The sequence below is a fragment of the Passer montanus genome, unplaced genomic scaffold (assembly GCF_014805655.1).
Source record: "Passer montanus isolate IOZ18808 unplaced genomic scaffold, ASM1480565v1 scaffold2, whole genome shotgun sequence".
Classification (NCBI taxonomy): domain Eukaryota; kingdom Metazoa; phylum Chordata; class Aves; order Passeriformes; family Passeridae; genus Passer; species Passer montanus.
In genome coordinates, this window is record NW_024366591.1 from 4,237,990 (window position 1) to 4,247,007 (window position 9,018).

At 47.8% G+C, this 9,018-nt stretch overlaps 1 protein-coding gene and 1 pseudogene across 9 annotated transcripts in view; one reads left to right on the top strand and one right to left on the bottom strand.

Annotated features, from left to right (window-relative positions):
• The window catches only part of PTPN5 (protein tyrosine phosphatase non-receptor type 5), a 78,116-nt gene extending 77,073 nt beyond the window's left edge, over nucleotides 1-1,043 (bottom strand). For 2 of the 9 annotated variants that reach the window (XM_039707662.1, XM_039707653.1), the window contains exon 1: nucleotides 350-548. The gene's annotated coding sequence lies outside the window, so the exon portion shown is untranslated. The other 7 variants (XM_039707660.1, XM_039707652.1, XM_039707655.1 and 4 more) reach the window with 6 other exon arrangements.
• A 2,904-nt stretch (nucleotides 1,044-3,947) lies between these two features.
• LOC120501101 lies at nucleotides 3,948-4,682 on the top strand (annotated as a pseudogene).
• The last annotated feature ends 4,336 nt before the right edge of the window (nucleotides 4,683-9,018 follow it).

Consider the following 9,018-nt stretch of genomic DNA (forward strand, 5'->3'; position numbering starts at 1 on the left):
GCCGCCTCGGCGCTCCGCGGGCGGCTGCGCGGACACCGCGGGAGCGGCAAGGCACCGCCGGCTGCTCCCCCGGCCCCAGCCCCTCGCCCGGCAGCCCCACCGCGCACCGGCACGGCTGATGCCACTCGCCCACCTCCAAGCCCCGTTCTTCCCCAGGGGACCGGGCTGCCGCTGTTGCATCTCTCTGCGTGCAGCAGGACGAAGAGGGAAACCAGCCGCAGGAAAAGCCAAGCAAGGGACGTGCCCTGCCCGCCGCCCCCGCCGCCGGCCGGAGGCTCAGCCCCCGGCGTGCAGCCGCCCCCCGCAGCCCCGGGAGCCGCCGCCGCAGCACGGCACAGCCTCGCCTTACCTCCCCGCCCCGGCTCCGGGGATGCGCCGCAGCTGCTGCCGTGCCCGCCTCCACCTGCGCCGTCCCTCCCAGCCCGGCGCTCAGGTGCGGAGGGAGCACAAAGGCAGCGCTGCGGCACGGTGGGGGCAGCGGGCTCTCCCCCGCCGAGCCCCGCTCCCGCCGTCGGCAGCCGCCCGCTCCCCTCCCTGCCGGCACCGAGCGCCAGCCCACCTCAGCCGCTGCGGGGCCGCCCCCCCGCCCGAAAGCGTGCAACTTTCCCCGAGCCTCCCCTGGAAAGCCTCCTGGCGCTGCGGTTGGTGCCGGCGCTACGGAGCGCCTCTCAGCCTGAGGAAGTTCCGCGGTCCTGCGGAGAGCTGAGGGGACACGCTGCCTCACGGATTCCCCACCACTGACACCCCCCGGGCTCTCCCCACTCCGCTGCCCCGGCAGACACGTACGGGCAGCCCCCACAGCGCCCGGGGTACAGACCCTGGGCCCGGTGCTCGCCAGACAGGGCGGCCGCCGCCCCCCGGCCCGTCGCCGCTGGGTACGTGTGTGGGGAGGGGGGGACAGGTGACGAAGGGCAGGGAAGAGCCGCTTCCCCCCAGCGGGATGGTCTGGGGTGCAACACCGCTCCCGCCTTCCCCCCACCCCGTCTCTGCAGCTGCCCCCGGGAAGGGCTGCGAGGCTGGCAGCCGACAACAGCCGCCCCCTCCCCCGGGAAAGCTGTTCTGCCTCCTTCTCCCTCGCTCGCCTTCTTTTCAGCTCGGCCGCTTGACTGACAGGGAGCCTTCCAGCGGCCGCCCACGCGCGCTCCCGTTTCCCTTCAGTCGGAGAGGGAGATGGCGAAGGAGAAAGCATGAATGGAACAGCCAGGCAGCGAGTGGGAGCAGCCGGCCCGGCCCCCGGGGGCGCCGGGGCCGCTGCCGCAGTGATGCCCGGGGGCGGCGGGCTCGGCAGGTCGGCCCCGCTGTGGGCAACCACGCCGTGAGGGCAGCCCCAGACCCCGCCGTGAGGGCAGCCCCGGGCACCGCTGTGAGGGTAGACCCGCCGTGAGGGCAGCCCCCCGGGCCCCGCCGTGAGGGCAGCCCCCCGGCTCCGCTGTGGGCTCCTGAGAGAGGGGAGCCGGCGGCCGCTGACTGCCCGCGGCACCCCCGGCATCCCTGCTCAGAGGCCGCCTGAAGACACTGCGATCCCTCTGCTGGGTTTCTGCCCACAGGGCAGAAGGTGGAAGGTTGATGCCTTCTCGAGCCAGAGACACGACTGTAGCCTTAGAGATGCCTCAGCAACTGGTTAGTTTCTTATCTGTAAACCCACTTCGCTCCACCAAAGGCAATTCATTTTGTACTCATAAAAATCCAGCACCTAATACCTGAACTAGTACTGTTGTCCAGAAGTAATAGGAGGGAGAAAACAATCTCAACATTCATTTAAAACCCACTTTGTTTTTCCAGTGATTAGTTCATACTATTGGTCAGCCTTGTAATCCCCGTTTCCATCAGATCAGTTGTCACAAAAATGCTTGTGACTTGTTAAGCACACACTTCACAATCTCTGGCTGGAGACCAGAGGCTGTCCCAGTGCTTTGGCATGACTATTTTAAAATTTGGTTTGTGATGTTAGTTTTAGTAGCCTTACTGCACAAAGAATTAAATGTTCAGGTAGTGGAGGCCTACAAAGTGGTTACCTCTCTATCCATTCACTGAAAATCAGTAATTCCTTTAACTAATATTTCATGTGTTTTCTTGACTTTATTCACTAGAATTCTTGATTTGAACACACAAAAGTATTTATTTGTTTAAATATCAGACAATTTAAATTGAAAAGAACATTTTCTACTTCTGAATATGCATGGAAATTTTTGTTTTATGCTGGTACATACATTGCATGCTGCACTTGAGACATCTACATTTGCAGTTACATAATCAATAAACATGGGGTTTCGTCCCATTAATCTAGAATCACATTCTGAGCTGTTTTAAACCAGTATGCCTCCACAAATTTAATGCCTGCCAGAAAATCTATATCAGCTCAAACTTTAACCTCCGAATTTAAAAAAAACCTGCTTTTGATTTCTGTGGAGAGGAGTGTCTTAGGAACTTCATTTTTAAAATTTTGTGTTCCTGAAAACTGAGTGGACAATAAAGCATTGTCAAATCATTTGTTATAGAACAATGGATGTATCATTATAAGATAAGGCAGTGCAATCCTTTACATATTTGATCTAAGAGATGCGTAAGTAGATAGAGAACAAAAAAGAAGGATCCTGAAATTACACATCTTTTGGGTGTCAAATCATTTGTTATAGAACAATGGATGTATCATTATAAGATAAGACAGTGCAATCCTTTACGTATTTGGTCTAAGAGATGCTAAGTAGATAGAGAACAAAAAAGAAAGGTCCTGAAATTACACATCTTTTGGATAATTACACAAAGAGATGTTAAGGCATATAAGAAGCGGACTATAAATACAGTAATAACATCTTATGAATAAGGCCTATTATAAAATCAGTGAATTCACACAATGTAATCAATATATCAGTGGTTACCACTTTAGGATATTGAGATAACATTTTTCTAAAAAGCCATGCACCTATGACAGCAAAATGAAACAAAGGAAAACTCTAAACCAGCTTACAATCAGTAACAGGCATAATGTAAAATCATAACTGACTCTTCTGTGTTATCTATGGAAGATAAAACAGCAGAGATTGTAAGGAGAAATCAAATCTTTGACAAAATCGAGAGTGAACACTGTATCTTCTTTACCTACAAGCAGGTGTTTATCAGTGTTTCATCACAGCTGTTTTAGTCCAAGTCATCTTATGTCTTCAAAGAAAACTACTATACATCATACAATGTAGAAAAGTAATATTTAACTGTCTTCCACAGCTGTTTTAGTCCAAGTCATCTTATGTCTTAAAAGAAAATTACTATATATCATACAATGTAGAAAAGCAATATTTAACTGTCTTAGATTGCAATGCAAGATGTAACCAGAAGGACATATTCTATCACCATCTGTTAGAGCCAGGTGGGACAGTGTTCTTCATCTCCTCCTCGACCCATCCTCCCTCCAGGAGCTATCTGCTGTAAATGGGCCGATGAGTCTCACTGCATGATTGATAAAATTACATCATCCTATTGTGAGATGCTCAGCCCAGGGGGAAGAGCCAAGCATTCCTACCTGGATAGATTCTGAGATTTGGAACACCAGGGAGCTTTTCTTCACTGGATTCCCAGAGGAAGACCAGACCCTTCTATGCCACCACCACTGGACCTTCAGAGAAAAACTATGCCCTCCTACAGGATCACTGCTTCAACAGAACCACATTTGTCACTCCAGGAAGACTGAAGCAACCATTTATTGAGACTGCTACCGACACCCTGACCCACAGGGTGTCAGGCTGCATTCTGACTTTGTCTGCTTCAGCAGTAAAACTTTTTTCGTGAGCTAAATATTTCTAAACTTTAAAGAACTGCTGCAGATAAAATTCAAGGCTATAGGACTTAGTTAAGTACTTAAAATTAATAAATAATCCAAATAATACAGGGAGAAGGGGAGAGCTGCAGGTGCACAGGGGGGTGGAACTGTATGAGGTCCCGCTGTGTGAGACATGAGTGCGCACAGCCGCGTCCAAGGTGTCGTGCCCGGGGCTGGTGGCCAGGATGTGGTGGTGGATGTGCTGCCCTGCTGTGACCAGGGATATGAGGCACCAGGCAGCCATGGTGCTGGTGGAGGAGAAGACGTGGTGGTACTGGGAGGCAGCCACGGTGGTGGTGGAGGAGATTTGGTGGTACTGGCCAACCAAGAACTGCCTCAGCTACCTGCCCACACACAGGTGCCTACGGTCAAGACTGAGATCGTGTGGAAGGGGTTCCAGCATTTGGTGGCCCAGCAGCCCCTGGAAGGACTCAGTATGAAGAGGTACGAGCCACACGCCCCATCCTCCGGGCAGAAGAACAACATCACGGCGTGGCAGGAGTGTGTGAACAATTCCATGGCACAGCTGGAGCACCAGGCCGTGTGCATCGAGAACCTGGAGCTCATATTCCAGCACAACTGCAACGCCTGAATGGTGTACAATGAGCACCTGGTTCATATGATAGAACAAGCCCAGAAAGAGCTGCAGAAATTGAGGAAAAACATTCAAGACCTCAACTGGCAGAGGAAGAACATGCAGCTCACAGCTGGGGCTAAGCTGCGAGAGATGGAATCCGCGTGGGTCTCTCTTGTCAGTAAAAATTATGAGATTGAACAAATTATTGTGCATCTGGAAAATGAAATTTCACAAATCAAGAGGCAGCGTGGGGAAACAAACAAGCAGAATATCCAGCAAGATTTTCAGTGACTTAATCCTGACTTTCTTAGTGCAGCATGTGTTAAAAACTACAAACCAGACACTTTGGAGATGCTGTGTCTGTAGACACCTCTAGCTGGAGTTGTGTGAGATGGTAAAAGTGTTTTTCCGTAGTTTCTTTTCTTCGTGTTAAATTCACATCAATCGCATCTTTGGGGCCACCACATGTTGGAATAAATCAGCCGAGAATCCATTTTCTTCATGCAGAAAGCCAATTCTTTATTCACAAAGCTCGTATTTGTAGGAAATATCAGAATGCACTGTGTTAAACCTAATTGGTCAGCAATACAGTGAAACTCAGTTCATTGGTCAGTAAGGGCTATTGTATATCCCTATCAAATTTCCTCTCTAGATACATTTACATTTTCCTTTGTGGGTTCTCATGGGACAAATAGTATTGTTTACATAGGTGCATTTCTTTTTCACCCTCAGAATAGATTGTTGTGTTAAAACAAACTTCTCAAAATAGCTTCACATGGGAACTTGCAAATTGCTTGTAAGAACAACACTTAGAAGAAATGACAGGCCAGCTTTGGAAATTTTAGCAGAGTGAGGCCTGATTTCATAAGGCCTTTCTTTTATAATTCTTCTACCTGTCTACGCCAGTTCAACATGACTCACCTGCAGTGCATATCACTGCCACAGCTGTTGTAAACCTTCTTCTGAGTCAGAGAATGACTTTATGACCCAGAATACTGGCAGTGAGTACTATCCTTGTGATTTTCCCAATTAAGAGAGAATTGTGAGCTGTATCAGAGCACGGTGAGTCAGTTTGATGTAAGGGAAAACTAAACTACTGCACTAGGTCAGTATCCTCTTCCCTTCCAAGAGTCAGTGTTAGGAAAACCTGGAATCGTCTTGTGGTGGGACTTCTGAGAGCTCAGAAAGACTGCAGTGGATCATGGAATCCATTCTCCTTATTCCCAAATGCTCCAAGCTACTGTACCAGCTCACTACCATGGGGTGCACAGTACCTTTGCAGGGTTTTGAGGCTGGCAGCAGCATAGAGCTGAGAGGCAGCAGGGTTTCTCTGCTTTATTCTGAGAAATCATTTTGCTTCTTGAGAGTACCAAAGTGCAGGAGGTCTGACATTAAAACCACATGTGGTTCTCTGTAATTTTTTGCTGAAAAACATCCCAAATCTGCCTGAACTGATTTTGAATAACAAAATTTGGGTACCTTGTACTCTGCAGAGAACATGGTGGAATCAGTCAACCACCTACTTGCTGTTAAAATTGTGTCAGAAAAAAAGGGGCCATAATTTGGTATTGGGTACATAGATGAGCTATGAGGGCATGATAAACTTTACTTAGGCTGGTGGCAAGCCGGGTTTGCTCTGGTGCTTTGTCACCCTGACAGAATTAGGAAGGGTTTAAGTGCGAGATTGTGGTGAGGCCAACATCAAACACAGGGCAGAGAGTGGAGACTCAGTGACCAGCAAGCTGGGTATATTGCCAACCATGCCAGGGACTTCAGTGTTAACTCTGGCAGCAGCTCCCTGCTGACAGGCAGAGGTTGCTGACTCAGGATTACAGCTGGGGTCAGGGTTGAACTTTGGGTGAAGCACAAATATTGAGGCAGGTTTGAGGTAGTGTTCAGAAGATGTAAATCTTTTCGGAGCACTCACTGATACAGCTGTAGAACAGAGGCCATTGCTGAATTTTGTATACAGGTTTGACCTTGCTTAGAGTGAAGCATTTGCACTATACTGTGTCTGAGGAAGCTGTTAAGGAACCTGGTAAGGGTTAAGGTGGGAATAACTGGGAATTTGTAACATTTGGTGTTGATGCGTTCCTGTATTCATGTCCTTGTTAATAGTCTATGTCCGTTTGATTTCATGGTCGAGAAAGTAATTGAAAAATCTAATCCATCTGGTTTCTAAATGACTTTGTGTTATATTTCCTGTCTGACCTGCTGGACATGAGACCCATCTGACCTTGGCTGATCAGCTGGGAAGTAGCTCTGTGGAGAAGTACCTGGGAGTCCTGTTTGGACAACAAGCTGTCCATGAGCCATCAGTGTGTCCTTCTGTCCAAAAAGGCCAATGGTATCCTGGGGGGCATTAGGAAAACCATTGCCAGCAGGTCAGGAAGGTGATTCTGTCCCTCTGCTCAGCCCTGGTGAAGGCTCTCCCAGGATACTGTGCTGAGCTCTGGGCTCCCCAGTACAAGACACACATGGAGCTCCTGGAGTGGGTCCAGTGGAGGAGTGCAAAGATGGTTAAGGGTCTGGAGCAACTCTGCTATGAGGAATGGATGAGGGAGCTGGGCCTGTTCAGACAGAACAGATTATGGCCAGAATCTTCAGGAATCTGTGCAGTGGATTCTGGTTAGAGGAGGAAGAAAATGCATGTGAACCCTCTGCAGGCAGTGAATTGGGTTGGTGTGGAAGCACAGGCAGAATGCAGGCAGCTTTGTATGAAATGCTGCCTGCCTCATTGGCTTCTTTGTTTTGTAGTACCTTCCATGTCTTTCCCTCTGACCAGCTTTCTTATATCTGCATGCAGAATGAAAATCTAGATAGCTTTACTGAAAGGAACAGAGCCACACCACATTTGTTTTGGTTAAATATGAAATTAAAACTGGAGGGTTGTTTTCATGCAGTAAACTTGGTAGGAGCATAAGGGAGAAATGCAACTTAAAATAGCATTTGGGAAATATATATAGCAAAATGAACAAACAATATGCAGTGAGTCATGTCCAGCGGTTCTTGCAGTAAAAGAGAGGATCTTCTCTGAGGAAACTAGCTGGGAATAACTTTTGTTTGTCTGAAGCTGCAGCTACGTTCTGGGTACAGCGTTTTGGCAGTGGCCAGTGGGTTCCTTTGTGGGTGCAGAGCACTCTCTGGGCAGAGGTAATTACAGGACTGGACCACAGGCAATCATGCACTGAGAGACCCTGCATAGGCTAACAGAGAAATCTTCCAGCACAGTTAAATAAAAAATATTTAAAATCTGGTTTGTCTGGGAAGTGGAGACCAAGAACCATCATTTTACTCATGGCTAAGAGCACTGGAGGATGCCCAAGGCACATGACAAATGCCACTGTCCTGAGGGAATCTGTTACAACTGTTATCCTCTTACCTGCTGCTATGCAGACCTATCTTATAAGCTGGTGGCACAAATGCCCTGAAGCAAAACTAACTGTACCAAGGCAGAAGCACAGGGCAGCTCTGTTTTTATGAGCTTTGGAACCATGAAGCCAGAAAGAATTGGCCAGGCTGGGTGGCAGCAGTTTGGCCATCTCTATTAAATATAAAACTCAACACACAGCAGAGAGAAGGGGCTCTGATGACACTATTTCAGCTTTGTTCTCATGGTAACCATTATGTCATCAGGATACCATGGTTACTATAATACTACTTATATTTCAAATGTTAAAAAAGGCAGAAGGGGAAAAAAAAACTTTTCCCAAAGTTGAGAAAGAGATGTGTTTATTCAGAACCAAGTAGTCACAAGGAAGAATCAAGCAGGAGTTATTAATATTTCCTGGAAAAGCCATTTTGAAACCGTGAAGGATTGTTTTATTTAGCAATTACTATTTCTTACTGTCTCTGTTGCTGTCCCTGTCACCATATGGTGCATGTCCTGGGGCTTCCCCTCTCAGCTTTGTCACCAGCAGCTATTTTGATTAATGCGCACTGCAGAAGGTTAATAACATCAGATTCAAAACTTTGGGAGCATAATTTGTGCTTGAGTTATAAACTTCAATTGTACAAAAGTCAAAAATAAAAAAATCCAGAAGTATAAGATTGGGACTGTGAGGCTATCTCATTTCAGAGGTTCAAGCTAAGCAAAGGAAGTCTTGGCTTGGATGCTTTCAAGATGCTGAAGCATATGGCTCAGAGGAAATCAGAATGGCAGCTTGCTATTCCTTGTTTGAGGACAAAAAGTATACTGATGGCAGGATGTTTTCAGGGGATCAGGCCTGCAGACCTCTATAGCTACAGCATGAAGGACCTTTGCTGCAGGAGAGGACAAGAACTCTGACACTCTGAGGATGTACAGTTTTGAAAATGGCCTGATAATGAGAAGTGAAAGAACTTTAGATCATTGTATGTACAAATCTGTAAAAAGGAACTAAAATACACAATGCACATGCTTCCAAAAGCAGCTGGTGTTTGTGGGACCTTTGGTATTAGGTTGCTGCTCAGCTTAAGACTGTTTACAGAAATCACTGGGTGTTCTATGCACTGTTGGTCTCAGGTCCTGGGAGGTAGTTTGAAACAGAATTCACAAATGCAGTGCATTTAAAATTTCAAAATCACTTTTTGGCACTCTTGAGAGCTCAGGACTGCTCATTTGGGCAAGGCTGATTTTGAAATGGTT